The sequence below is a fragment of the Vicugna pacos genome, chromosome 7, assembly GCF_048564905.1.
Source record: "Vicugna pacos chromosome 7, VicPac4, whole genome shotgun sequence".
NCBI lineage: Eukaryota > Metazoa > Chordata > Mammalia > Artiodactyla > Camelidae > Vicugna > Vicugna pacos.
Window position 1 is genome coordinate 6,021,262 of NC_132993.1, and position 23,502 is coordinate 6,044,763.

Below are 23,502 nucleotides of genomic sequence, written 5' to 3' on the forward strand. Positions count from 1 at the left end.
GCTATGTGAGTATAAAGGTGTGATTGATGATAGGCTCCTTTCGCCAGGGGGTATAGCTCAGGGGTAGAGCATTTGACTGCAGATCAAGAGGTCCCCGGTTCAAATCCGGGTGCCCCCTACCGGCGCTCCCTTTTGGAGTTTCCAGGTTCAAGCAACCTGGACACTGTAGTCTTAGACGGTCCCAGTAGTTGCAATGTTTTCACTACTGAAAACGGCACCCACTCCTGTCCTGCAGCTCCAGGGTGGCTGCCACCCGACTCCACTATCTGTTGAGCGGTATCTTCCTGTCTTGCAAGGTAAGGGATTTCAAGGGCGGTCCAGACTTTACCAAAAGAGGCAGAGGGAGCTCAGCTCACGTGCCTGACAGCCCCCGAAGGGTCTGATGAACGCCACTGCCCCTTCAAGAGAGCAGGATCCCAAGAATCAAGACCAGAAAGGAAAACACGGAGGCTCCTCTCCTCTGCAGAGCCTGGGGACACAGGCCATGCTGCCCGAGCAGAGGGCTCTGGGGTCACAGGCAACCCTTCAGAAATACCAGCGAGGTCAGTCTAGCCAAGGCCAAGGTCTACACCAGCGTCGTCTACACCAGCACTCCCCCCAGAAATAGAATGCTAGCTACACATCTGAGTTTACATTTTCTAGTATCCATGTTAAATATTTAAAGTAAAAAGGGAGAGATGGATGAAGGAGGTCAAAAGGTGCAAACTTCCAACTATAAAATAAGTAAGTCCTGAGGTGTCACGTACAGCATGGTGATGAGTTAACGATACCGTACTGTGTATTTGAAAGTTGCTAAGAACCTAGATCTTAAAAGTTCTCATTACAAGAGGGAAAAATGTAAGTATGTGAGGTGATGGATATTGACTAGATTTATTGTGGTGATTATTTCTCAATATATGCATGTACAAATCATTAAGTTGTACACCTTTAATACAATGCTGTACATCAATTCTATCTCATTAAAACTGGAAAAATGCTTCAATAAAAATAAGGTAAAAAGATACCAGTGAAACTAATTTCCATATTTTTAAACCTAGTACATCCAAAACATTATCATTTTAACGTGTGATCAATATAAAAATTTATAAATGAGATACACACATTTTGTGGGATTTGGGGACTAAGTCTTTGAAATCTGGAGTGCAGTTTCCTCTTAAGGCACCTGTCCATCCAGACCAGCCGCCAGTGGGCGGCGGACAGCGCCACCGCGTGGGAAGCCTCACTGGCTTCCCTCAGTTTTCAAGGAAATGGGGTGGGATTGGGGGTTGGGCTGGTCAGGGTCCAGGGAAGAGGCTCCTCTTGCTCCGCGGAGTGCAGTGGAGGGAGAGCGCCAGGGAGGAGTCAGAAGTCAGGGTTCGGGACCCAGCACTGCCACCACCCCACCTTCCACATCAGCACAAGGGGCATTAGCCAGAAGAAGGAGGGCTGTTCTCCCAGGACAGAGTGAGACGGGGTCACAGATAACTCTGAGAAGGCGCTGAAGACCTACAGACTTCCAGACCCCTGGACGACCACTTTCAATTGATTTTTCTCTGCAGACCAAAGTGTGCTTAATGAAAATACTTTTGATGTGTGCTGCAGTAACTCAGAACAAAGGATGCTAAATGAAGAGAATTCTAGGTTGTAAAAGTGTATTGTCATGGATAAATTTTTTTTGCCTTCTTTGTTTTTTTTTTAAGGCAGATTTATTATTTATTTATTTATTTATTTATTTATTTATTTATTTATTTATTGAAGTACAGCTTACAATGTGTCAATTTCTGGTGTACAGCATGTTTCAGTCTTACATGAACATACGTATATCCCTTTTCAGATTCTTTTTCATTGCAGGTCACCACAAGACATTGGCTATAGTTCCCTGTGCTGTACAGTAGAAACCTGCTGTTTGTCTATTTTATATATAGCAACGTGTAATTATTTTAGACTCAGAATTTTCACAGATATTGTCTTTTTGTTTCCATTCAAGGTATGTTTCTTCCACAAAAAACATTTATAAGGCAAAGCTCTTGAAATGAGTATGATTCTTTTGACTAACTCACCAAATTTAGATGCTGCAGAATCATAAGCTTTGACAATTTAATTCCCTTCGAGTACAGAATGTAAATGTATCCAATTTAAATGAGGAGCTCCAGCCAAAGAGTCTTCTGAGTTGCAGGCGAAATTTTAGAATTTCAGAATTCAATCTGGTACACCATTTTTGAACATTCATTGTTTAATTTGTTCAGTTTCTCTCTTGCTTTGGTTAAAGATTTCCAACAGATCTGTGCAAAATGCAACAACAATTTTTGGTACACATATTTACAAAAAAATGTTTAATACCAATACCATTGCAGGACACTTAGATTAGTTCACAAAGTAGTTCTTCAATGGCTTGAACGTTTCTAAAATCTTATTGGCATTAGGGAAGATGTGTCTAAGTAACGGATTATACTGGTGGACCTACAGAAAAGTCCTATTCAGTAGCTATTTGTACTGTCTTATACATATTGCCATCATGAAATATTTTCTTGTATTAAATCAGCTCTGTCACAAAAATAATTTACTTTTTGGAAAACTTTTTTAAAAACACATTCTGCTTTTATGTGAATTGGTAGACTCTCACAGCTTGTCTGGATGCACTTGGAAATTGCATGTGTACCACGGATCCAACGACATTGCTATTTAATTTGCTTAGAACTTACCGAAGACTCCCTCGCTAAGAACATTGTTTATATCACAACGCTGTGCTCCAAAAATTGCATTCTTGTCTTATGACTGCAGAAACGAAGAGTTCTGTCTTCTACTGAATTTTTTAATGGAGTTTATAGCAGCATTCCTGGTAAGGTCAGATGTTTCACCTTTGACAAAATGAACGTCCAAAGCTTCACTTTGACTCCATGAACCAGATGCCAGGACAGCAGATCTGAAAGTAGGACTGTCCCAGGGACAGGTTTAGGGGGTCTTACTAAACAAAGACTTCGTAGTTCTTCAGTTGATCTCCTCACATTCCCTGGGATGGGGTTTTTACTTGGAAAGGCTCCTCTCCCTGGCTGGGGAGAGGGTGGATGTGAAGGGGGTTGGGTGGGAAAGGAGGGGGCAGAAGAAAGTGAAAGGAGGGAGACCTGGGTTTAGATTCTGGAGTAGAAATCAAAACCGTTGAGGCCTGGTCCTGACCCTTGTCTGCAGCCCAAACGTGCCTGGGCACGAAGGGGGCAGCTAGATCAGTGCTTCTCAGTGGTTCTTGAGTTTGCCTAAGAATCTTTAAAAGTTTCTATTCATATTTTAATAACAATCTCAACCATTTAGATCAAGTCACACTATGGCTTCTTTTCAAGGCCATCTTGTAATCTGATGCCAGGGCTGGAGTGTGCCCTGTTTATGACCACGTTGGCACCACACTGTGCTGACACTTCAGGTGACAGGAGAACAGGGGCCGACTTCAGCCTATGAGAGATGAATTTGCGCTGTGAGAGGCCATCACTGGGTGCGCTAGTGAAACAGGAGGGAAGGGGGCAGGCACAACCCTCCAGGGAATGACATAGCCATTAGCACCAAGATGGTGGGAGAGTCAACTCCCAGTGGACCTTGGGCTTCATTATACGCTCATCGTAACACAATAGCTGCTAAATGGCGCTCCCACAGGTGCCATGGCAGTTTCAAGGCAGACCATAAAAGGTCAAAAAGTGGGTGGTGGCCCAATTCCTGGAAAGCCCAGCCCTTCCCCAAAGTAGTTGGAATAATCCTACCACTTACTAGCTTATGAAGTTACTGAGCCCATAAAAACTAACAAGCCTGCACCTTGTGGCCTTTCTCTTGCCTTCTGAGACAGCCCGCGCTCTGTCTATGAAGTGTGTATCTCTCTGAATAAATCTACCTTTACTCAGCTATGGCTCGCTCTTGAATTCTTTCCTGTGCAAAGCCAAGGACCCTCGCTTGATGGGGTGCATCCCAGGGACTCGCCCAAGACCTGGGACACGGCCCTCCTCTGATGCCCCGTTTTCCTGTATCATTAGCAGAGGCAGTTTCAGAGATGAGCTGGGGGCCAGCAGGGTCTCCAGGTATGGTCAGCTTTGCAAGCCCATTGCCAAGAGCCTCTTCTAGCAAAACTAGTTCATTTGAGTTGCTATTAACTTGAATGTTATTGGGTTTGTGATTTTGTTTGTATTCATTTCTAAAATTGTTTTGCCTTAATAGTGTATAAAACTGTGAGTACAAAACATTTGGATCTAGTTTTGTGTACTTCTGTGTATACAGAAGTAAGCACTACAATAAACTAAAATTAAGCTACCCTGGGCTCTAAGAGAAAAACAGTCCCTTTCAAAGGTGTCTACACAACAAGAAACCAGTAAGAAGTTACATGGTGGGTGGGTGACAGGGATGGAATGAAGTCTTAATTTTTCTCTGCATGCTGTTTCGTATGTTTTCAATTCTGTGCCATGTGAAAGTGTTCCTCATACAAAGGCTAATTCACTCAAAAATTTAGGAAACCTCAGTTCAAGCACCTGACTTCCAGAGGCCTCTGGTGGGTCCTCTCAAAGCACTAGGTTAGGTGACCACCCTGCTTCCCTGGCAACCCCATCATAAAAGGGGGAGAGTCTGCAGGGAGATGGGGGGAGAGGGACTGCTGGGTGTCGCAGGGTTGGCCCTGAAGGCCACCCTCCAAGGGCAGCTGAGTTGAGGCAGGATAGAGCAGTGGTCCTCAGAGTCTTGATTCTGTCACTTATGCTTCATGATTGGGGCACGTTGCTTAAATGACAAATGTCACTGTCACCCATGATGAGTGTGGTGGTGATGGTGGTGGAAATAGCCCTACCAAAAATCATTTTCAAAACTGTATACAGTATATGAAGGTCTCAGAACATTTTATCTAGCACGTGTAAGTGTTCAATAAGCAGTAGATCTTTAAATTACCTCGTGTCTTCTGTGTGACTAACGAAGTAAGAAGTCCTGAGGAGACAGAGCAACTATTCTAGTAGTGGGTATAGCTCAGGGGTAGAGCATTTGATTGCAGATCAAGAGGTCCCTGGTTCAAATCCAGGTGCCCCCTTTAGTTATCCCAAATTTCCCTTTCCCTCAGAAGACTGCCTGGTGATACACCAGGATGAAGATATGTGTGAGTGATGTTTCAGCTGGAAACTTTCCCTCATTTCTGCCTCGAAGGCATCCAGGGACTCAAGCCAATTGAGTCCTATAAAAAGAAATGGCTCAGGTAAGCAATGCCACTATTTATACAAAATTAAATTAGATGAAAAAAGCAGTCACATATGTATGTTTGTTCTACCATTTGTGTTTATAAATAAAGTCAGGGAGAAACTGCATTCATTAGCGACATGTGCAGACTATCTGTGGAAGACTACGTAAGAAACTTGACATGCGCTCCTCCAGGGACGCTGGCAGTCTCGTTAGATGAGAGAGGGAGACTGTTCACTGCATACTTCTTTTCTTCACTTTATTCTTTAAATTTATGTATTTATTAAGGTTTTTTTTAGAGTTTTAGGTTCACAGCAAAATTGAGAGGAAGATACAGAGATTTCCCATGTATCCCCTGTCCCTGCATTTGCATAACTTCCCCCATATCAACATCCCCAACTGGAGTGGTACTGTTGCTACAATGGATGAACATGCAGTGACACATAGTCACCAAAGTCCACAGTTAACATCAGGGTTCACTCTTGTGTTGTACATTCTATGGGTTTGGACAAATGTATAATGACATGTCTCCCTCATTACAGTCTCATACAGAGTATTTTCACTACCCTAAAAATCCTCTGTGCTCTGCCTGTATAGCTATCTCTCTGTCCCCCAAGCCCCTGAAACCACTGATCTTTTCACTCTCACCATAGTTTTGCCTTTTCTAGAATGACATAGTTTTGCCTTTTCAGACTGGCTTCTTTTACTTAGGAATACGCATTGAAATTTCCTTCATGTCTTTTCTTCACTTGATAGTGCCTTTCTTTTTAGTGTCAAATAATATTCCCTTGTCTGATGGACCACAATTTATTTATCCATCCACCTGCTGAAGGACATCTTGGATGCTTCCAGCTGCATACTTTTTTGTAACTTTGAACACTATATCACATGAATTCTGTGAGTTCAGTATTTACCTTTTTAAAATACAATTTAAAATTTAAAATAATCAGATTAAGGGAATTATGTTCAGTAGCTTGTAATACCCTAAAATGAAAAAGTATATATATATATGTGTGTGTATATATATACATACACACACACACACACACACACACACAGGACTGGCCTGAATCACCATGCTATACACCAGAAACTAATATAATGTTGTAAATTTAAATAAATAATCAAATTAAATGAGGTCTCACCCACCAAGATTGGTGGGGAATCCAGCATGAGTAATTTGAATGTCTTTGCCTTTTCTGCTGTGTTTTGCCAGAATCCAGGGTCTGGGCAGTCTGCTGCTGGGCGCAGAGACCCACTCCGAGCCCAGGTCTGCTCAGGCCATTTGGAGGCAAGCAGCTCCCCTGGGGCCCCACTCCCTCAGGACTGAGCCCAGGACCTTTGCCAAGGCCCTTCCTGGTTCTGCAGGAGTTCTCCTCAAAGGCTCTGTGTGCTGCTGGGAGTCAGCCTCCTGCTGCCATCCCTCCCCTTCCTGGGCAGCTCCAGTGAACCGTCCTCCCCTGAGGCCCACCTCCCTGCACTGCAAATCAAGCCTTTGATCCTTCCCACCTTACACATAACTACAAGTCACTCTCCAGGAATGGCCTTGATGTCTATTTAAAGGCATCTCCTGGGAGCCCACCCAGCCTGGTGATTTCTTTTGCCTGTGCCCCCCCCACACACACATGTTCACACTCACCCATACAGAAAACAAGGAAATTCACAAAGACTACTGGAGCCCTCACTGTTGAATTTGGAGGTTGCTAAGGAATCAATTCATTATTCTGAAAACTTATAAGTGAAAGGAAAGAATCAAGCATTTGTTCTACATCTTCTATATTAATTATATTCCAACAGAACAAAATATTTGATACAGAAAACTCTTCCTCATTATTTACAATGGCCAAGATATGGAAGCAATGTAAATTTCTAATGACAGATGATTGGATAAAGGTGTGGTACATATATATGAAGGAATACTACTCAGCCATGAAAAAGAATAAAATAATGGCATTTGCAGCAACATGGATGGACCTGGAGATTGTCATACTTAGTGAAGGAAGTCAGAAAGAGAAAGAGAAATACCATATGATATCACTTATATGTGGAATCTAAAAAAATGACACAAATGAACTTATTTATAAAACAGAAACAGACTCACAGATGTAGAAAACAAACTTATAGTTACCAGAAGGGGAAGGGCAGGATGGAGGGATAACGTGTGAGTTTGGGATTTGCAGGTACTAACTACTATATATAAAAGAGCTAACCAACAAAGTCCTACTGTATAGCACAGGGAACTATAATCAATACCTTGTAAAAGCCTATAATGAGAAAGAATATATATATATATTCCTTTTCATATTCTTTTATATATATATATAACTGAATTACTACACTGTGCACCAGAAATTAATGCAACATTATAAACTGACTATACGTCAATTAAAAAATAGAAAAGAAAAATGATATTGGACTTTTACTAAGCACACTGTGACTCGTAGCAAAATATTATGAATAAAATAAACTGAGTACTTCAAAAGAAAGAAAATTCTTCCTTATAAAAGAATTTGAGCTAATAAATGTAGAGAATTTGAATAAAGCCATTCACAACTCTTAATGAAATAATGGACCTAAGCAAATATCACCTTGCTTACCTGCCAAAAAACTATGAGATGAATATTTGATGGGGACTTTTATAACGACGTTAACAACACCTCAACACACCAGTTAATCTTAATTTCACAAAAAGAGAGACAAACAGACTGGATGAGTGTCCTTACACAAAGGAAGAATTTCCAGTGATGTCTTCTTGGCAAAAGCATGGAACATGGATCTGACCAAGCCTCTAGACATAACCAAATTGGGCATGTTGAAAATGTTCCAGGAAATGTGATGGTTAATTTCGCATGTCAAGTTGACTGGGTCACAGGGCACACAGATATTTGGTTAAACATAATTTTGGGGGGGGGTGTTTGTGAGAGTATTTACAGATGAGATTAGCATTTGAATTGGTAAAAAGCTAAGTAAAGCAGATGGTCCTCCCCAGTGCTGGTGGGCCCCACCCAAACCACTGAGGGCTGAACAGAACTAAAGGGTGGGAGAAGGGAGGATTCCTCTGCCTGACTACAGGGCTGGAGCACTGCGCTCCTGGCCAGACTAGAACCTCCACGATCAGCTCTGCCTCTCAGGCCTTCAGGCTCAGTCTGGACCTACAGTCCCAGCTTTCCCGGGTCTGAAGCTTGCAGGTGCAGATCACGGGACTTCTCAGCCTCCACAGATACGTGAGCCAATTCCTTAAAATAAATCTCTTTCTCTGTCTCTATGGGGGTTATGGTTCTCTCTCTCTCTCTCTCTCTCTCTCTCTCTCTCTCTCTCTCTCTCTCTCTCTCTCTCTCTCTCTCTCTCTCTCTCTCTCTCTCTTACATATATACATCAGAGAGAGAGAGAGAGAGAGAGAGAGCGCGCTACTCAGCTGTCAGGCCAGGTGGGTCCCTGTCCCAGGGGTTGGCTTCACGGCTCATTTCGCTCTGGGTTTAGGGGAGGAACGTGCCTCCCTCCAGCCTCTAGAATGCCCCCCTTTCCTTTATATTCCGGATGGTGAGATCCCTGAAACTTGAGCATAACATCACCCCGTGAAAGGGAAAGCAGAGTGAGCGGACAATGGGTGGGACTGGCCATCAGCAGGGCTGCCCCTGGGAGGCGCGTCTACAAGGAGGTTTAAAGTGACTTCTTCAGATCAGTGTATCACTAAAAGTGAGCTCTGACCTAATCAAGGGGTATCACAACTTCACAGCCTAAAGCAATGGGTGATGAGCTGTTATCTCCCGAATATTTTAGAAAGAAACCAGACAGTAAAGAATTGGCTGCTGTTTTATCCAGCACTGCCAGGCAGACAGAGACCCAATTCAGTCTGTGTTTTAGAAAGAATTCTTGCAATATGGTCACCAGTTTTAGTTCTGGAGTTAGACTGTCTGGGTTACTGGATTTCTCTAAGCTTTGGTGCCTTTATCTCCAAACCAGGGATAATAATCGTACCTATCTCAGAGGGCTGATATGAAGAGAAGAGGTGACAATTCAGGGACAGTGCTTAGTACCATGTCCTAGGAAGGTCTCTAAGAGATGTCTTGGAAGGATGGAGAGTAAGTAATGGAGTCAAAGGGGTCCCGGAGGGGAGACTCAGAGACCAGTTAGGAAGCTGGGTCTTCCTACAGTTCAGGTGCAGCGAGTCTTACTGGAGTTGGTGACCATGGTTTCCTGTCCCCCGCCCCCCATGGCTGCTCTTCCCCCACCCCTCCGGCGGGTAGGTCTTGTGCCTTTAACAACATAGGGAAGGGAATTATTCATTCGGAGGAATAACGATTAGCACCCACTCTGCGCCAGCAGGGGGCGCGGCGCGGGCGTGGCCGGGAGGAGATGCCTCGCGACCCGCGTGGGCTCAAAAGGTCCCCGCTCAACAATGTGGTCAAGACCACATGGAGGACCACATGCCCACCCCTAACACTGTGGTACTCGGAAAGCGCTTTTAGAACTTAGGTGTGATACAGGGTGGGGGAGGGTTTGGGGGAGCCCCGAGGTTATCTCATTAAATTTCTGCCACTCAATAGGATGGGACGCAAAATAAAGATTAAGCTGTTTTGTAGAAAAAAGTTAAGTATCTTCCACCCTTCAATCTGGGGACTAAGATCTGTCCACACTGAGCAGATTCCGGAGCCCAGAGACTCGATGGAGCAGGGGCATGCGTGTTCAGGAGGCGGAATGACCCGGCTCAGTGACCCAGGAGGGGCGCATGGGGACACGCCGAGGTTCCCAGTATGGTAGCTGTGATTCTGGCCTCTAGAGACAGGACGGTACTTTGGAACAGGAATAATTTGTAATAATTTTCCGTGGCCTGAGAAGATACCCTCAAGAGCTCCGATTGCAGCCTCAGCAAGCAACCTTCTGAGAGCTAATTTGGTTTCCCGGGTAACATTGAGGCCATTCTGGCTTATTACGCATCTTTCTTCCAGAGCTTGACTAGGGAGGTCTTCAGAGCTAGGTCAGAAAGGGTCGCATCCACAAAGTCAGGAGTCTGGTCTGCAAGTCTGGAAGCCAAGGTCCATACATCGATGACCACACCGAGGTTCTGCCTGCTCAGGATTCAGTGCCCCGCAGAGTGCACGCCACAAGCCCGCAGCACCGCGGGGACTGGGAAGTGAAGGGCGGGGCGCAGAGCACCCCAGGGACGGTGATGTTGCTGGCAGCTGTGAGCCGCAGTAAGGAGCCCGTTCCTCCAAGAGTGACGTCTTCTCTTTCAGGAGTCGGTCCTAGGGAAATCGTCTGAGGAGTGGGCCAAGATGTGTGTTCCTGTTCATCCAGTGTTGTTTGATAATCCTGGGAAAAAATCATTCACTTGCCAATACTCTTAACTCTTTTTTTTTTTTTTTCAAAGAAAGGCAGATTGCGGAATGCAGCGCCTCATTTGTGTCTGGAGTCTTGGCCGCTTGACTAGCCTACATTCTCCTACAGTTGGACCTCGAGTGCTTGTTTGAAGGTTCTAGCCTGGGCTCAGCTACTCCCAGACTCTTGACCAAAGAACCATCCTCCTTTACTGGGGAAGGCCAGTTTCACTTCAGAATAATTTAAATAAAACAGTAGGAAATCATATCCAATTGTATAGCACAACATAACCAAGAAAGTCTAAAACAGAAATGCAATGATGGCACAGTACTAGAAAACGTACAACTCTACAGCACGGGCTTTTTGGGTTCCAGAAGAAGTAGGTCCAGAGCCCAGTCCCAGGTCCTGTCGCTGTGCCGACATCTAGGTTTAGCCCTGCCCACTCCTCTTCCCCTAGAAATCTGAGGCTGCAACTTTCCTGGCCAGGTGCCTCTCCTGGGGTTAGCCAGGGCCCTGACAGCCTCCGATAGGTCCCATGCCCTGGTCCCTGGGAAAGGAAACCAAAACAGAGCAGGAGATGGGGAAAAAGAAAAAAGAAATGAAGCATCTTGGATACTAAGGGGCTGGGTGGAGGTCCTCCTGTACTCCGTAATAATAGCAGCAACAACAATAACAATACTAATGAGGGAGGGGTGAGAAGTGCTCTGGGAAGAGGGGTGGTTGGGTGGGCACAGGTGTGCAGACTCAGGAAGGAGAGCAAGTGGGACAGATGGGTGGATGCCCAGAGAAGCAGCTCAGGCAGCTCCCCGGGGAGACACAAGATGGTGAGAACACAGGTTGGGAAAGCCTGCAATTATGAAAGTATTTTATGAAGAGCATATAGACAAGTGGGGGTATAGCTCAGTGGTAGAGCATTTGACTGCAGATCAAGAGGTCCCTGGTTCAACTCCAGGTGCCCCCTCTATTATGAGGCTTTCTTTTTTCTTTACTCCGGAGGAAGTTACACCTTTTCCTTATGCATGGAATCTAAATTTCCAACGAGTGGTAAAGACCTAAGCGTTCCTCCTGTGACATTTCTCACACGTTACATTTTTATCTCCTCAGCCATCTTCATTTCCTGGAGGGGTAGAGGAAGTCTGCCCTAAGCTTCCTCTGTGTTTCCCTTGTGCCTAATTATCACCATCCTGATTTTATTTGTTTATACCAAGCTTGCTTCAAAAAGATAGGATCTGAAGCAGCTTGCAATAAAAGATACAATAAAAGTCCACCAATCCAGCAAGTTTAAAAAGGCAAGGGCTGACTTATATGAGGCAGTCAAAATCATAGAGACAGAAAGGAGACTGGTAGGTACCAGGGGCTGAGGAGGGTGGGTGGAATGGGGAGTTACCGATTAATGCAGGCAGAGTTTCAGTTTGGCAAGATGAAAAAGCTCTGGAGATGGATGGTGGTGATAGTTGTATAACATTATGAATGTACTTAGTACCATTGAACTGTACTCTTAAATGTGGTTAAAATAATACATTTTATGCTATGTGTATTTTACCACAATTTTTAAAATTGAAGGGGAAAAAAGCACAAGAATTTAAACGTTTGGGAGAGGATGTAAATAATTATTCGTAAGAGCCCAGGTTAGGAGAAGCTACTGCTGCTGAACACAAAATGTATTTCTGCACATCCTGGTAATCAACTGGCAGTGAAAACATACCGATTCATCAACCGAGTAAAATATTTTATTAGCTCTGAAAAACAGCAGGCATTCATATGATAAGTCTTAATAGATAGAATATTAGAGAGATGATGGCTAGTGCCAAGGCAGCCAAATACAGTCACATGGGTTGTGTATCACACAACTCCACCAGTTACATTATCCCTGGAGTTATGCAACATAGTGACCCTAGATATTGGCAAAATTTTATCCCCTTTACTAAAAAAAAATATATATATTAACTGTGCTACACACACAAACATATCTTCTGTCTTCTGTGTTCTCATGTGGTAGAAGGGACAAGAGAGCTCTCTGGGGTCTCTTTCATAAGGGCACTAATTCATTTCAGGAGGGCTCCACCCTCGACCCAATCACTTTCCAATGGCCCCACCTCCATATATCATCACATTAGGGATTAAGTTTTGGTGTATGAATTTGGGAAAGAGGCGTACCACAAACGTTGTTTATAAAATATGTATAATTCAGGGAAAGCTTTCTTAAACACAGCTCCCAAATCACAAACTATAAAAGATAACTTTGATTGCACCAAGATTTAAATTTTTATATGACAAAAAATTCCTTAAACAAGAGATGCTGAATTTTCACAACGCATATGATGCAGAATATATTTGGACCAGAATATAAGCAAGATGAAAAGTTTCTGGAGCTCTGTTGCAAAACATCATGAATATACTTAACACTATTGAACAGTCCACTTAAAATGGCTAAGATGGTAAATTTTATATTATATGTTTTCAACCACAATTTAAAATTTTTTAATTATTTAAAAAGATAATTCCTAGAGAGTAATCAGAAAAAAGTTACCCCAACAGGAAAATTGACAAAGACAGAATAAACAATTTACAGAAGATGTTAAATAAACATATGAAAAGATGCTCAACTTTGCTAGAAATCAAAGAAATGAAGATCAATTAAAACAGTATAGAGGCACCATTTTTACCTCTGTCTCAAAAGTTAGGATAAGTTGAGATTTAACTAGATCACAAGTTGAAGAGAGAGAAAATGGTATTTTCATTTGTTGAAGATGGGAGTATGACGGACCCACTCACCTATGGAGAAAAATTTGGCAATAAAAATAGTCAAAACAAATATTAAAATAATATAAAACTATAATTGTAGAATTATAAGTGTGCATACAATCCAGAAATTTCATTTCTGGGCATATTCCCTTGAGAAATTCTAGCATAAGTGCATCAGGAGATACATACAAAGATGTTCACTGCAGCAGTATTGTTAATGTGCAAAAAGCAGGAAACGTTTTTAGTATGTCCATTAATAGTAGACTATAAATAAAACTTCCTGGATTCCTATAATGTAATAAAATAGTTCAAAGGAAGTCTTAACTGAGAGTCCAAGATAAAATAGGTATCAGGTACCAAAGGCAGGAGGGCAACAGTGCCCTGCAGATATTTGAAAGTCAGGTATAAGAGGGTCAGTTTGTTGGAGATCAGAGTATTGATGAGGAGGACTTTTCTGGAGAGAAGGGGGTGGATTGTTCTTTTTGAGAAGAAGAGCTGGGGGTATCCTCCCCTAAAGTGTAGCGGAGGGGCTTCACAGAGTCACTAGAGGGCTGGGGACCTGGAGCTGAGGTTTGCAGCGAGGTGTGTCCAGCATGAAGCTGAGCTGAGGCACCTGCCCCGCAGGTGGGAAGGAGCCGCGGCTCTTTGGAATCAGCCTGTCCTACCAGAGCGGGTGGGAACGGAAGGCACATGAGTATTCCCTGCAGGCCACACCGGAGAGCACCATTGTGGAGTAACATCAAACTCTACACAAGAGGATGGGTCATGGACCCCAACAGAGAGAGTCTGTGTGACACAGATTCCAGAAAGCCAGGAGAAAAATGCTTTCCCAGATCATGGGAGCAGTCAAATGTTCCCAATGGAGGCTTCGGAGGAATCCCATGGAAATGCCTGAAATGTAATTGCAAACATTTACAAGGCTCAGAGAAGGCAAATCCATCTTACTACAGTACTGACCAAGTAGGAGGTTTCTTATTCCCATCTTCTCCTCCCTCCCTTCCTCCTCCCCACCCTAAGCGCTAGGAATGAATGCTAGGTGGAGGAGAAAGAGGAGGGACCATGTCCGCCTTCTAGGGGTGGAGAGAAGTGGAAGTCAGTTTCAGAGTATTGAGTACTACATGGAACTGGACATTTGAATTACAAATTCAGACTGCAACCACAGGACTTTCTGTTACCTAAGAATGATCATTTAAGTCACTTGGGCAAGAAGAATATTTCACTGAGAAAGTTTAAAGGGACAGTGAAAGGCAAAAGTGAAGTTGCTTTTATTATTACCTCTTGAGTCCTACAAATTCAATGTACCAAATATAAGAGTGATATAGATAGCTCTCAAAAATATATGTCATAACAGAAACAGGCTCACAGATATAGAAAACAACTTATGGTTACCAGGGGGGAAAAGTGGTGGGAAGGGATAAATTGGGAGTTCGAGATTTGGCAGATAGTGACTACTATATATAAATTAGATAAACAAGCTCCTACTGTATAGCACAGTGAACTATATTCAATACCTAGTAGTGACCTATAATGAGAAAGAACATGGAAAGGAATATATACATGTATATGTATGACTGAAACATTATGCTGTACACCAGAAATTGACACAACATTGTAAACTGACTATACTTCAGTTAAAAAATGGAAAAAAATATATTGTCATGTGCAAAAGAATTTAAGATACAGAACTATACATTCCGCATTATGCCACTTGGATTTTAAAAAAGATACACAGAACAATAATAAATATTGTTACAGAATGTAAAAGTATTAAAATGGGACTTGAATCTAGATTATATAAAGTTGTCAAAATTCAAAAAAAATCCCAATTAGAAAATGGGCAAAAATATATGAACAGACATTTCAGTGAAGAATATACAGATGGCAAATGAGCACTTGAGAGGATGTCAGCATCACTAACCATTAGGGAAGTCACATTAAAACAACAATGGAATGTCACTACACATCTATCGGCGTAACTAAAACAACGTCAAGTGCTGGTGAGGATACAGGAAATCTGGCCCACTCATATATTGCAGGTAGGAATGTAAAATGGTACAACCACTCTGGGAAACAGTTTAGTACGTTCTTACAAAACTAAGTATGTGCTTAGTACATATGATGGTTAATTTTGTGCATCAACTTGACCGGGCCACAGGGTGCCCAGATGTTCGGTCAAACCTTACTCTGGGTGGGTCTGTGAGGGTGTTTTTGGATGAGATTAGCACTGGGGGGAACCCAGCTGCCATGATGTGGGGATACATCAAGCAAGGAACTGAGGCCTCCTGCCAACAGCCTGTGAGGAACTGAGTCCTCTTTCCAACAGCTGTGTGAGTGAGCCAGCCTAGAGGGGCTCCTCCCGCCCCAGCTGACATCTTATTCACAACCTCATGAGAGACCCTGAACCAGAACCACCCAACTACGCTACCCCCAAATCCTGGAATCTCTGAAACTGCATGATATAATGAAGATGTGTTGTTTTAAGCTGCTAAGTTTGGGAGTATGTTATACAATACCTAACGAATGCAGAGTCCTTCTGTCATCAGTCTGACACCTCCCCTAGAATCAGCCAAGCCTTTGGACCACTTTGGGAAATGATACCAAAGACAGTGATTTTTTTTTTTTGTCTTTTGGGAGAGAAATTCAAAGAAACAAAAAGTTTAGAAAAGTTTAGTTTAGACGTCAGCATGGATGGCAGGGGATGGCTAGAGGAAAGACAGGAAGAAGTGAGCAGTGCAGGAAATGATATGTGAGGCAGACTAAAGTAACAACTTGAAAGTTCAAGTGCCTTAAGCAGGTGGAGAATCTGGAGGTGAGGTGGGAGAGAACGTCATCTCGGCCCCACGCTGTAGGCTGTTTTGACGTGATCTCAACTGAAAAGCTGCGGGTGAACCTCTGAGCTTCATCTTCTGCCTGGATGTCAAGCCCGGCACAGACATTGTTATCTCCGATGGAACCTCCAATGACCTTCCAAGCTGGCATCAAGAACGACGGTCCTTTTTGGAAAAGGAAGATAGTTAAGGCATAAAGGGGGAGCGTTACAATTGAATGGGACTAACAGCTCTCCACTGAGTCAGAATGGGCAGTCTGTGTGTGTGGAAGTGTAAAGATGTTCATTAATTACAACCATTAGTAGCAGGTGGGGGTATAGCTCAGTGGTAGAGCATTTGACTGCAGATCAAGAGGTCCCTGGTTCAAGTCCAGGTTCCCTCTTTTCAAGTCCTTTTTTCCCTCATTGAGCTGAATTGACAATATGGAGTTTATTACAGAGACTCCCCTCAAAAGCAGGAGGCTGGGGGTGAGGAGTATAAAAATAAAGGAGGCTGGCTGAAACCTGTGAAACAGCACCCAGATGGCCACCCCTCATGACTCACAGTCCAGTCAGGCACTCAGCACTGTCCTGGAGATCAAGCACAGGACCAAATCCATACTTAGTATCCTCTTTGAGGGTCTGTTTCCGGAGACCCCAATGGTCCAACTTCTGTGTTGTCTAGGGTCCAGTCCAAGGCAAAAATTGTGCTGGTTATTTTAACAGAGAGAATTTAATATAAATAATTATTAATCTGTGAGTCAATTTCCTAGGGCTGCTGTAACCAAGCGCCACAAAATAGACGACTTAAGACAACAGACATTTATTGTCTCACAGTTCTGGAGGCTAGAAGTCTGAAATCCAGGGTGTGGGCAGGGCCAGGCTCCCTCTGAAGGCTCTAGGGGACGGTCCTTTCTGGTCTCTTCCCAGCTTCTGGCGTTTGTTGGCAACACTCAGCATCCCTTGCCTTGTAGATGATTCATTCCAGGCTCTGCCTCTGTGTTCACATGGCCACGTCCCTGTGTGTGTCCCTCTCTTACTCCGGTCATGTTGGATTAAGGGCCTGCCCGACTCCATTGTGGTCTCATCTCAACAAATTACATCTTTGACATCCCCCTCCAAATAAGGTCTCATTCTGAGCTACTGGCAGCTGAGATTCAACATATCTTTTGTGGGGAACACAATTTAACCCACAACAAACAGAAATCAGAAAGCACGAGTGGGAAGACTAAGTATCATGGAGGCAGTACCTGCGAGACGTGGCTCCCACACCGGGGCTGTGGGAGCAAAGGGAGGAGGATGACCTTGTTACATCCTACAAGCTTGCGGAGGGGCTCTGTGTGTATGGGACCCAGACCCCTAAGGTGGTGTTAGTGTCCCTGAGGAGACATGACAAAGCTGGCCCTGTGAGCACCAAACTGCAGGCGGCAACCACCTAGGATGGACCGTCACTGCCGGGCAACACGGACCAGAACCCAGCAGGCAGGAAGGACAGGTGCTTCCTCCTGCTCTTCCCAACAGTTCCCCTCTGGAGCCCTATTGACAGGACCGCCCAGGAAGCCACCTGACAAAGGACGAGTGTGGTTGATGGAGTCCTAGGCCCCGCAGCACAGAGCGGAGCGCAGAAAGGTGGACCGGGAGCTTAGGGAGATTTGGGGCAACGGCAGAGAGGTCAACCTGCATCCTGGGGTGCGGCATTGTGTGGAGAGCTCTGACCATATCCAGTTAATGTGTGTTCTATCTTTGAAGCGTTGTGTGTTTGGCTGGGCTGTTGGGCATTTTGAGTCTCGAGTGCTAAGCACAAAAACCACAATGGAGATGTCATTATAGATCCTTCCAGCTGTCAGGGGACTACTCCCGGGGCTATGCCCTCCTCCAGGATTGACAGTGGAGAGTTTGTGGAGCTGTGAGAGGTGGGACCCTGTTCCTTCTACTCAGGCAGGGAGATGAGTTTGCAGTAAAGCAGGTCTGGCAACTCAGCCAACTCATCCTGCAGGGGCAGCTGGGGCAGAAGCGCTGGGTATGGCAGCACAGGGAAAGGTGTTAATTAGATCTAACTGGCACACCAGGGGGTATAGCTCAGGGGTAGAGCATTTGACTGCAGATCAAGAGGTCCCCAGTTCAAATCTGGGTGCCCCCTAGTCTTTTAGTCACTGATGGTGGCTTCAGCAGCGGGTGAAGGGTCAGAGGAGATGCTTCTGACCCAAACAAGGCAGCTCTGCTCCAATGACGTGCTTGTCCCACTCCTCTGATCCCCTCACCCTCCCCTCCCCTGGTCTACCACGCTGTCAAACGTGGACTTTGATCTCCTGGCTGAGGACGAGGACTTTTTCCTTGGAGGCAGCCAGAGAGAAATCTAAGATCACCTACAGAGGAATAATAATTCTCAGCAGTAGCAAAGGAAGCTAGAAGACAGTGCAGTAACACATTCAATATGTAAGAGGCAATAGCAGCCAGCTCAGGATTCTATTCCCAGCCAAACCATTCTTTGAGAACAGACACAAGCTCAGAGAGTTTACAGCCAACAGATGCTCACTAAAGAAAATCCTAAAATAGATACTTTAGGGAAAAGTAAAATGATCCCGTGTAGAAGGTCTGAGATTCGAGAAGGAATATTGAACGAAGAAATTGATAGATATGCAAGTAGATCTAATATAACACAATACTATGTCAAATTTATAAAGTTTTTTAAAGATAGAATTAAAATACAGGTTAACAACATTTTAGGAAAAGGGCTGATGTCTTTATGTAGTTTGGGAAGAGGACAAAGATGTTGATTAAATTCAGTTTTTAAATTTACATGCAGAAGTTTCCAGTGTACCATTCTAAAAGCTGTACTTTTGCCAAGCAAAAGGGAGTAAGAGAGTGGAGGGTGTATGCTAGTGGTCTTGGTAAACACTCATTAATTCTAACAATTTATTTGTTGATTCTGTTAGATATCTACGTAGATGACCTTGTCATCTAAGAAATTTGGAATTTGTATTTCCTTCTTTCCAATCCTTGTTTGAGCTCTTTTTCTTGGCTGGGACCTCCAGCATCATGTTGAATAAAGGTGTTGCTGGTAGATAATTTGTCTCATTTTGCTTTCAAATTTCACCATTAAGTATATGTTGAGGACTATACTTTTTGTAAATGGTCTTTATCAAATTAAGGAATTTTCCTTCTATTTCTAGTTTGCAAGAAAAATTTATCCTCGATCAGTGTAGAATTTTCTCAAAACCTCCCTTTTTTGCACCTGTTGAGATAATCATACAATTTTTCTCCTTTAGTCTATTAACATGGTGAGCTACACACACTTTGCACTCCAGATAGAAACCCAGCTTGGTCATGAAGTTCTATCACTTTCATATATTTGTGAATTTATTTAGATAATAATTTATTTAATTTTTTGTACCTATTATTATGAGTGAGATTGGCCTACACTTTTTTTTTTTAATACTGTCTTCATTGGGTTTTGGTGTCAAGGTTGTGCTAGCCTCACAAAAGAATTTGTAGAATGTATACATTTTTTTCTATCCTAAGATTTTTATGTAAAGATTGAGTTTTTTTCATTAAGTGTGTGATAAAACTCACCAGTGAAGCCATCTTAGCTGAATTTTTTGTGAAAAAGTTTCAAATACCTGTTTTAATAAAATAACAATTAAAACTTACAGGACTATTCATCTCTTCTATTTCTTCCCCTGCCAGCTTTGGCAAGTTGTAGTGTTTTTAAAGTTCTTGCTCAATTTCCACTTAACATAGTGGTAAAGTCCTTGGACTCTTAAAACATTATGATGGATTCAAATTCTGGATCTTATCTGAGTGACTTTGGCAAAGATTCATAATTTTCTCAGCCTTAGTTTTGCTGTATATAAAATGGGCATGATAATAGAAATGAGCAAAATAATAGTGCCTCGTTTGTGGAGTTGTTGTGAGGAAAAATAAATTAATATTTTAAAAGTATATAGAATAGTGCCTGCCACATGGTAAGTTCCTTGTATAGGTTTGTTAAATAGATTTAAATTTTTTGTAGATTATTTTTCATAATATTCTATGATTATTAAAGTCTAAAGAATCTGCAGTTTTTAAAAAATTCCTGATGTTGTTATTTTTGTCTGCTCTCTTATTTTTCTTATCAGTTTCACCAAAAGTTAATCAAACTTATTTTGCTTTTCAAAGGTCAACTTCCCATCTTGTTAACCTTTCGGTTGTTCATTTGTTTTCCATTTCATTCATTTCTTCTCTTCCTTTTATTTCCTTTGTTTCTCCTAGTGTTCTTTTATCCAGTTTTTTTCTAACTTCTTGAGATGGATTCTTTGTTTATGTTTATGTTTCTTTTCTAATATATTGCTTAAAGCTATAAGTATTCCTCTAAATGCTGACTTAGTGTCCATCAGTGGATGAATGGATAAAAAAACATGGTGTATACACACACACACACACACACACTGGAATATTATTCAGCCATGAGAAAGAAGGAAACCTTGCCATTGGTGACAGGGTGAATGGAATTGGAGGACATTGTGCTAAGTGAAATCAGCCAGACAGGGAAAAAAAAAAAACCAAACTCATAGAAACAGAGTAGATTGGTGGTTGCCAGGGGCTTGGGGGAGGGGAAAATGGGGAGATACTGATCAAAGGATACAAATTTTCAGTTATAAGATAAATAAGTTCTGAGAATCTGTTACAGCGTGGTGCCTGTGGTTAAGGATATCATATTGTACACTTGAAAGTTGCCATGAGAGCAAATCTTAAGCATTCTCCCATCCTCCTAAAAGAAAAGGTAACTGTGTGAGGTGATGAATGTGTTTTAAATAGATTATAGTTTTATTTGTCAACTGCACCTCAGTATATCTGAGGGGGCAAAATTCTAAATTATTCAAAATGTTTTTGTCTTATTCTGTTAGTTAATGAGAAAAGTATGTAAAAATTTCCTGCTCTGAATCTAGATTTGTTTTCTCTGCTATTCTCTCAAGTTTTTGCCATACATATTTTATAGCTATGTTATTAGAAACATAAAAATTAGGAATTCTTATATCTTCCTGGTAAATTCAGCCTTTTATCATTAATTAGTGATCTCCTCATCTCCAGTAATGTCTCCTGTCTTCAAGTCTGTTTTGCCTGATAATAATATACACTCACTTTCTTTTTGTTAATGTTCTGCAAGTCATATAGTTTTCCATTCTTTTACTTTCAAGTTTTCTGTATGCCAAGTTTTAGATGTGTCTTTTGTAAATAGAATATAGTCAGCTGGTTGTTTTAACTCAATGCGATCATCTTTGTCCTTTAACCTTCATTTTGTTACTTTTAATGTAATTGCTGACATATTTGTGTTCACAGTTACCACCTTATTTTGTGCCTTGGTGTGTATCACTTATGTTTTTCTCTCCTTTCTTTTTTTGTTTGATTGATTGAGATTTTTGTAATGCCATTATTTCCACTATTAGTCTGAAAAATATAAATGCTATATCTTCTATTTTAGTGGTTATGCTAGAAAGTCAATATGCATAGTTATTTCTCAAAGTCTGTGGTTAATCTATAACGTTACCCCCCTCTTAGGTAATCACAAGCATCTTAGGACACTTTAACTCCACTTACTTTCCTCCCAATTTATATGCAGTTTCTGTTTCTTACATTATTCCATGTATTGTTTAACCTCATTGTTGTTATTGTTTTATACAATGTTCACTCAGGTTTATTCATATGTTTACTATTCCTTTGCCCCTTTCTTCCTTCCTACATCTCTGTCCTTCCACCCAGATCATTTCCCTGCTAATTAGAATATACCTTTTAGTGCCTGCCTAGTGTTGATGAATTCTTTCAGTTTTTGTTTGTCTGAAATTGTCTTTATTTTACTTCACTCATGAAGGATATGTTACCTGAGTACCAAATTTTATGTTAACAGTTCCAGTGTTTCAGTACAGTGGTCCCTCAGTATCCATGGGAGATTGGTTCCAGGATCCCTCACCACAGTACGAAAATCCGTGAATGCTCAAGTCTCTTATATAAAATGACATAGAATTTGCATATAACCCATGAACATCCTCCCATATACTTTAAATCATCTCTAGATTACTTATAATACCTTATACAATGTAAATTCTATATAAATAGTTGTCAGCATTTGGCAAACTCAAGTTTTGCTTTGAGGAACTATGTGGAATTTTTTTTCCAAATATTTTTGATCAGCAGCTGGTTAAACCTGTTGTAGAGGCAACACCCCCAAGGAATTCCCGGAGAGGGGAAAGAGGTTTTGCTTCTGACATGGTTTTCAAATCATTACAGTCACCTCTGGAAATCAGGAAGATGTATGTACACCCTTCACTATCGTAGCAGCAAGAGCAAAAAGAGAGCCTCCTTTCTGGAGATTACAGGGAGGGTGAGGGAATGAGAAAGAGAAAGTGAAGTCTCCACATTAGCCATGAAGGGCGAGTCCCCAGGAGGAGGTGGGGGTGGGATAATGTCATCAGCCTCTTCACAGAAAGGTAACCCCAGTACCTGTTGTCAGCAGGATGGTCAAGGGAGGCTCCTTGGAGAAGGTTCTAGTGTGGACCCTCAATTTTTATAACAAGACATAGCACATTAATTTAGTGTTCAAAGGAAGTGGGTAAAGGGCTGTAATTTCAGCCCCTGCTTCATTAATTGAAAATGTGAGCGAAGGAGGGGGCACCCAGATTTGAACGGGGGACCTCTTGATCTGCAGTCAAATGCTCTACCGCTGAGCTACACCCCAACCTGTGCCCAGTCTTTCATCAGTGCCTTTTCACCCAGGGTCTTGTGCCCGGCTCACTCCGTGTCTATTCAGCTCTTTCTGCGTGTCCCGGGTGGTAGCAAGTCTTCTCCACTAGAGTCCACTCCCCCATCTCCCCTCCCCAGCCCTCCTCCTCCTCAGGTCATGGTCATGACACCACCCTTTACATCTGGAAAGGTCATTTGAGTCTGTACTAGTGTTTCTGCCTAAGCCAGTGTATAATTATCACGACAAGAGCAGTTGGTTCCGGGTGGTTAGTGAACCTCACACTCGGGGCAGGGAGAGCCTCCTCCACATTCTAAGGCCTCAGGGAAGGTACTCATTTTTCACTCATTCATCCACTCAACAAACACTCATGCAGCATGTTAGGTGCTGGGCCCCATCATCCATTGTCCCTCTTCCTCAAAGTCTTTGGCCCACGAATAAAGTATTTCCAAAGAGTGGCGGAAGCCCAGGCAGAGAGCTGTGGGAGCAGGGAGTAAGGAGTTACCGTGTCTGGGAAGCTAAGAGGGGCTTCTGGAGGCGATGGGCAAGGAGGAGTCTGGGGAGGCTTTCCGGCCAAGGGAGCAATAAGAACACAGGTAAATAAGGGGGTCAGGTGTGTCTGAACTTAGTGAGGCCTGAGACTGATCCCATCACACAGAAAGGGTGCTTATCAACCCAGGAGACAATTTGGAAGACTGGATTCCTGCTAATGCAACAAATGGGACTGTCTCTCTCTCTCTCACACACA

At 42.7% G+C, this 23,502-nt stretch overlaps 1 long non-coding RNA gene and 6 other non-coding genes across 7 annotated transcripts; 6 read left to right on the forward strand and 1 right to left on the reverse strand.

The window, feature by feature from the left end:
• Positions 1–46: 46 nt before the first annotated feature.
• TRNAC-GCA (transfer RNA cysteine (anticodon GCA)) lies at positions 47–118 on the forward strand. The gene has a single exon. It is a non-coding gene; the product is annotated as a tRNA-Cys (tRNA).
• Positions 119–4,954: 4,836 nt separating this feature from the next.
• TRNAC-GCA (transfer RNA cysteine (anticodon GCA)) lies at positions 4,955–5,026 on the forward strand. Its single transcript has one exon. It is a non-coding gene; the product is annotated as a tRNA-Cys (tRNA).
• Positions 5,027–10,165: 5,139 nt separating this feature from the next.
• Positions 10,166–10,753, forward strand: LOC140697284 (uncharacterized). Its single transcript, XR_012074160.1, has 2 exons — positions 10,166–10,447; positions 10,545–10,753. It is a non-coding gene; the product is annotated as an uncharacterized lncRNA (long non-coding RNA).
• A 624-nt stretch (positions 10,754–11,377) lies between these two features.
• Positions 11,378–11,449, forward strand: TRNAC-GCA (transfer RNA cysteine (anticodon GCA)). The gene has a single exon. It is a non-coding gene; the product is annotated as a tRNA-Cys (tRNA).
• Positions 11,450–16,371: 4,922 nt separating this feature from the next.
• TRNAC-GCA (transfer RNA cysteine (anticodon GCA)) lies at positions 16,372–16,443 on the forward strand. The gene has a single exon. It is a non-coding gene; the product is annotated as a tRNA-Cys (tRNA).
• A 1,664-nt stretch (positions 16,444–18,107) lies between these two features.
• Positions 18,108–18,179, forward strand: TRNAC-GCA (transfer RNA cysteine (anticodon GCA)). Its single transcript has one exon. It is a non-coding gene; the product is annotated as a tRNA-Cys (tRNA).
• A 4,500-nt stretch (positions 18,180–22,679) lies between these two features.
• On the reverse strand, positions 22,680–22,751 carry TRNAC-GCA (transfer RNA cysteine (anticodon GCA)). Its single transcript has one exon. It is a non-coding gene; the product is annotated as a tRNA-Cys (tRNA).
• Between the last annotated feature and the right edge of the window lie 751 nt (positions 22,752–23,502).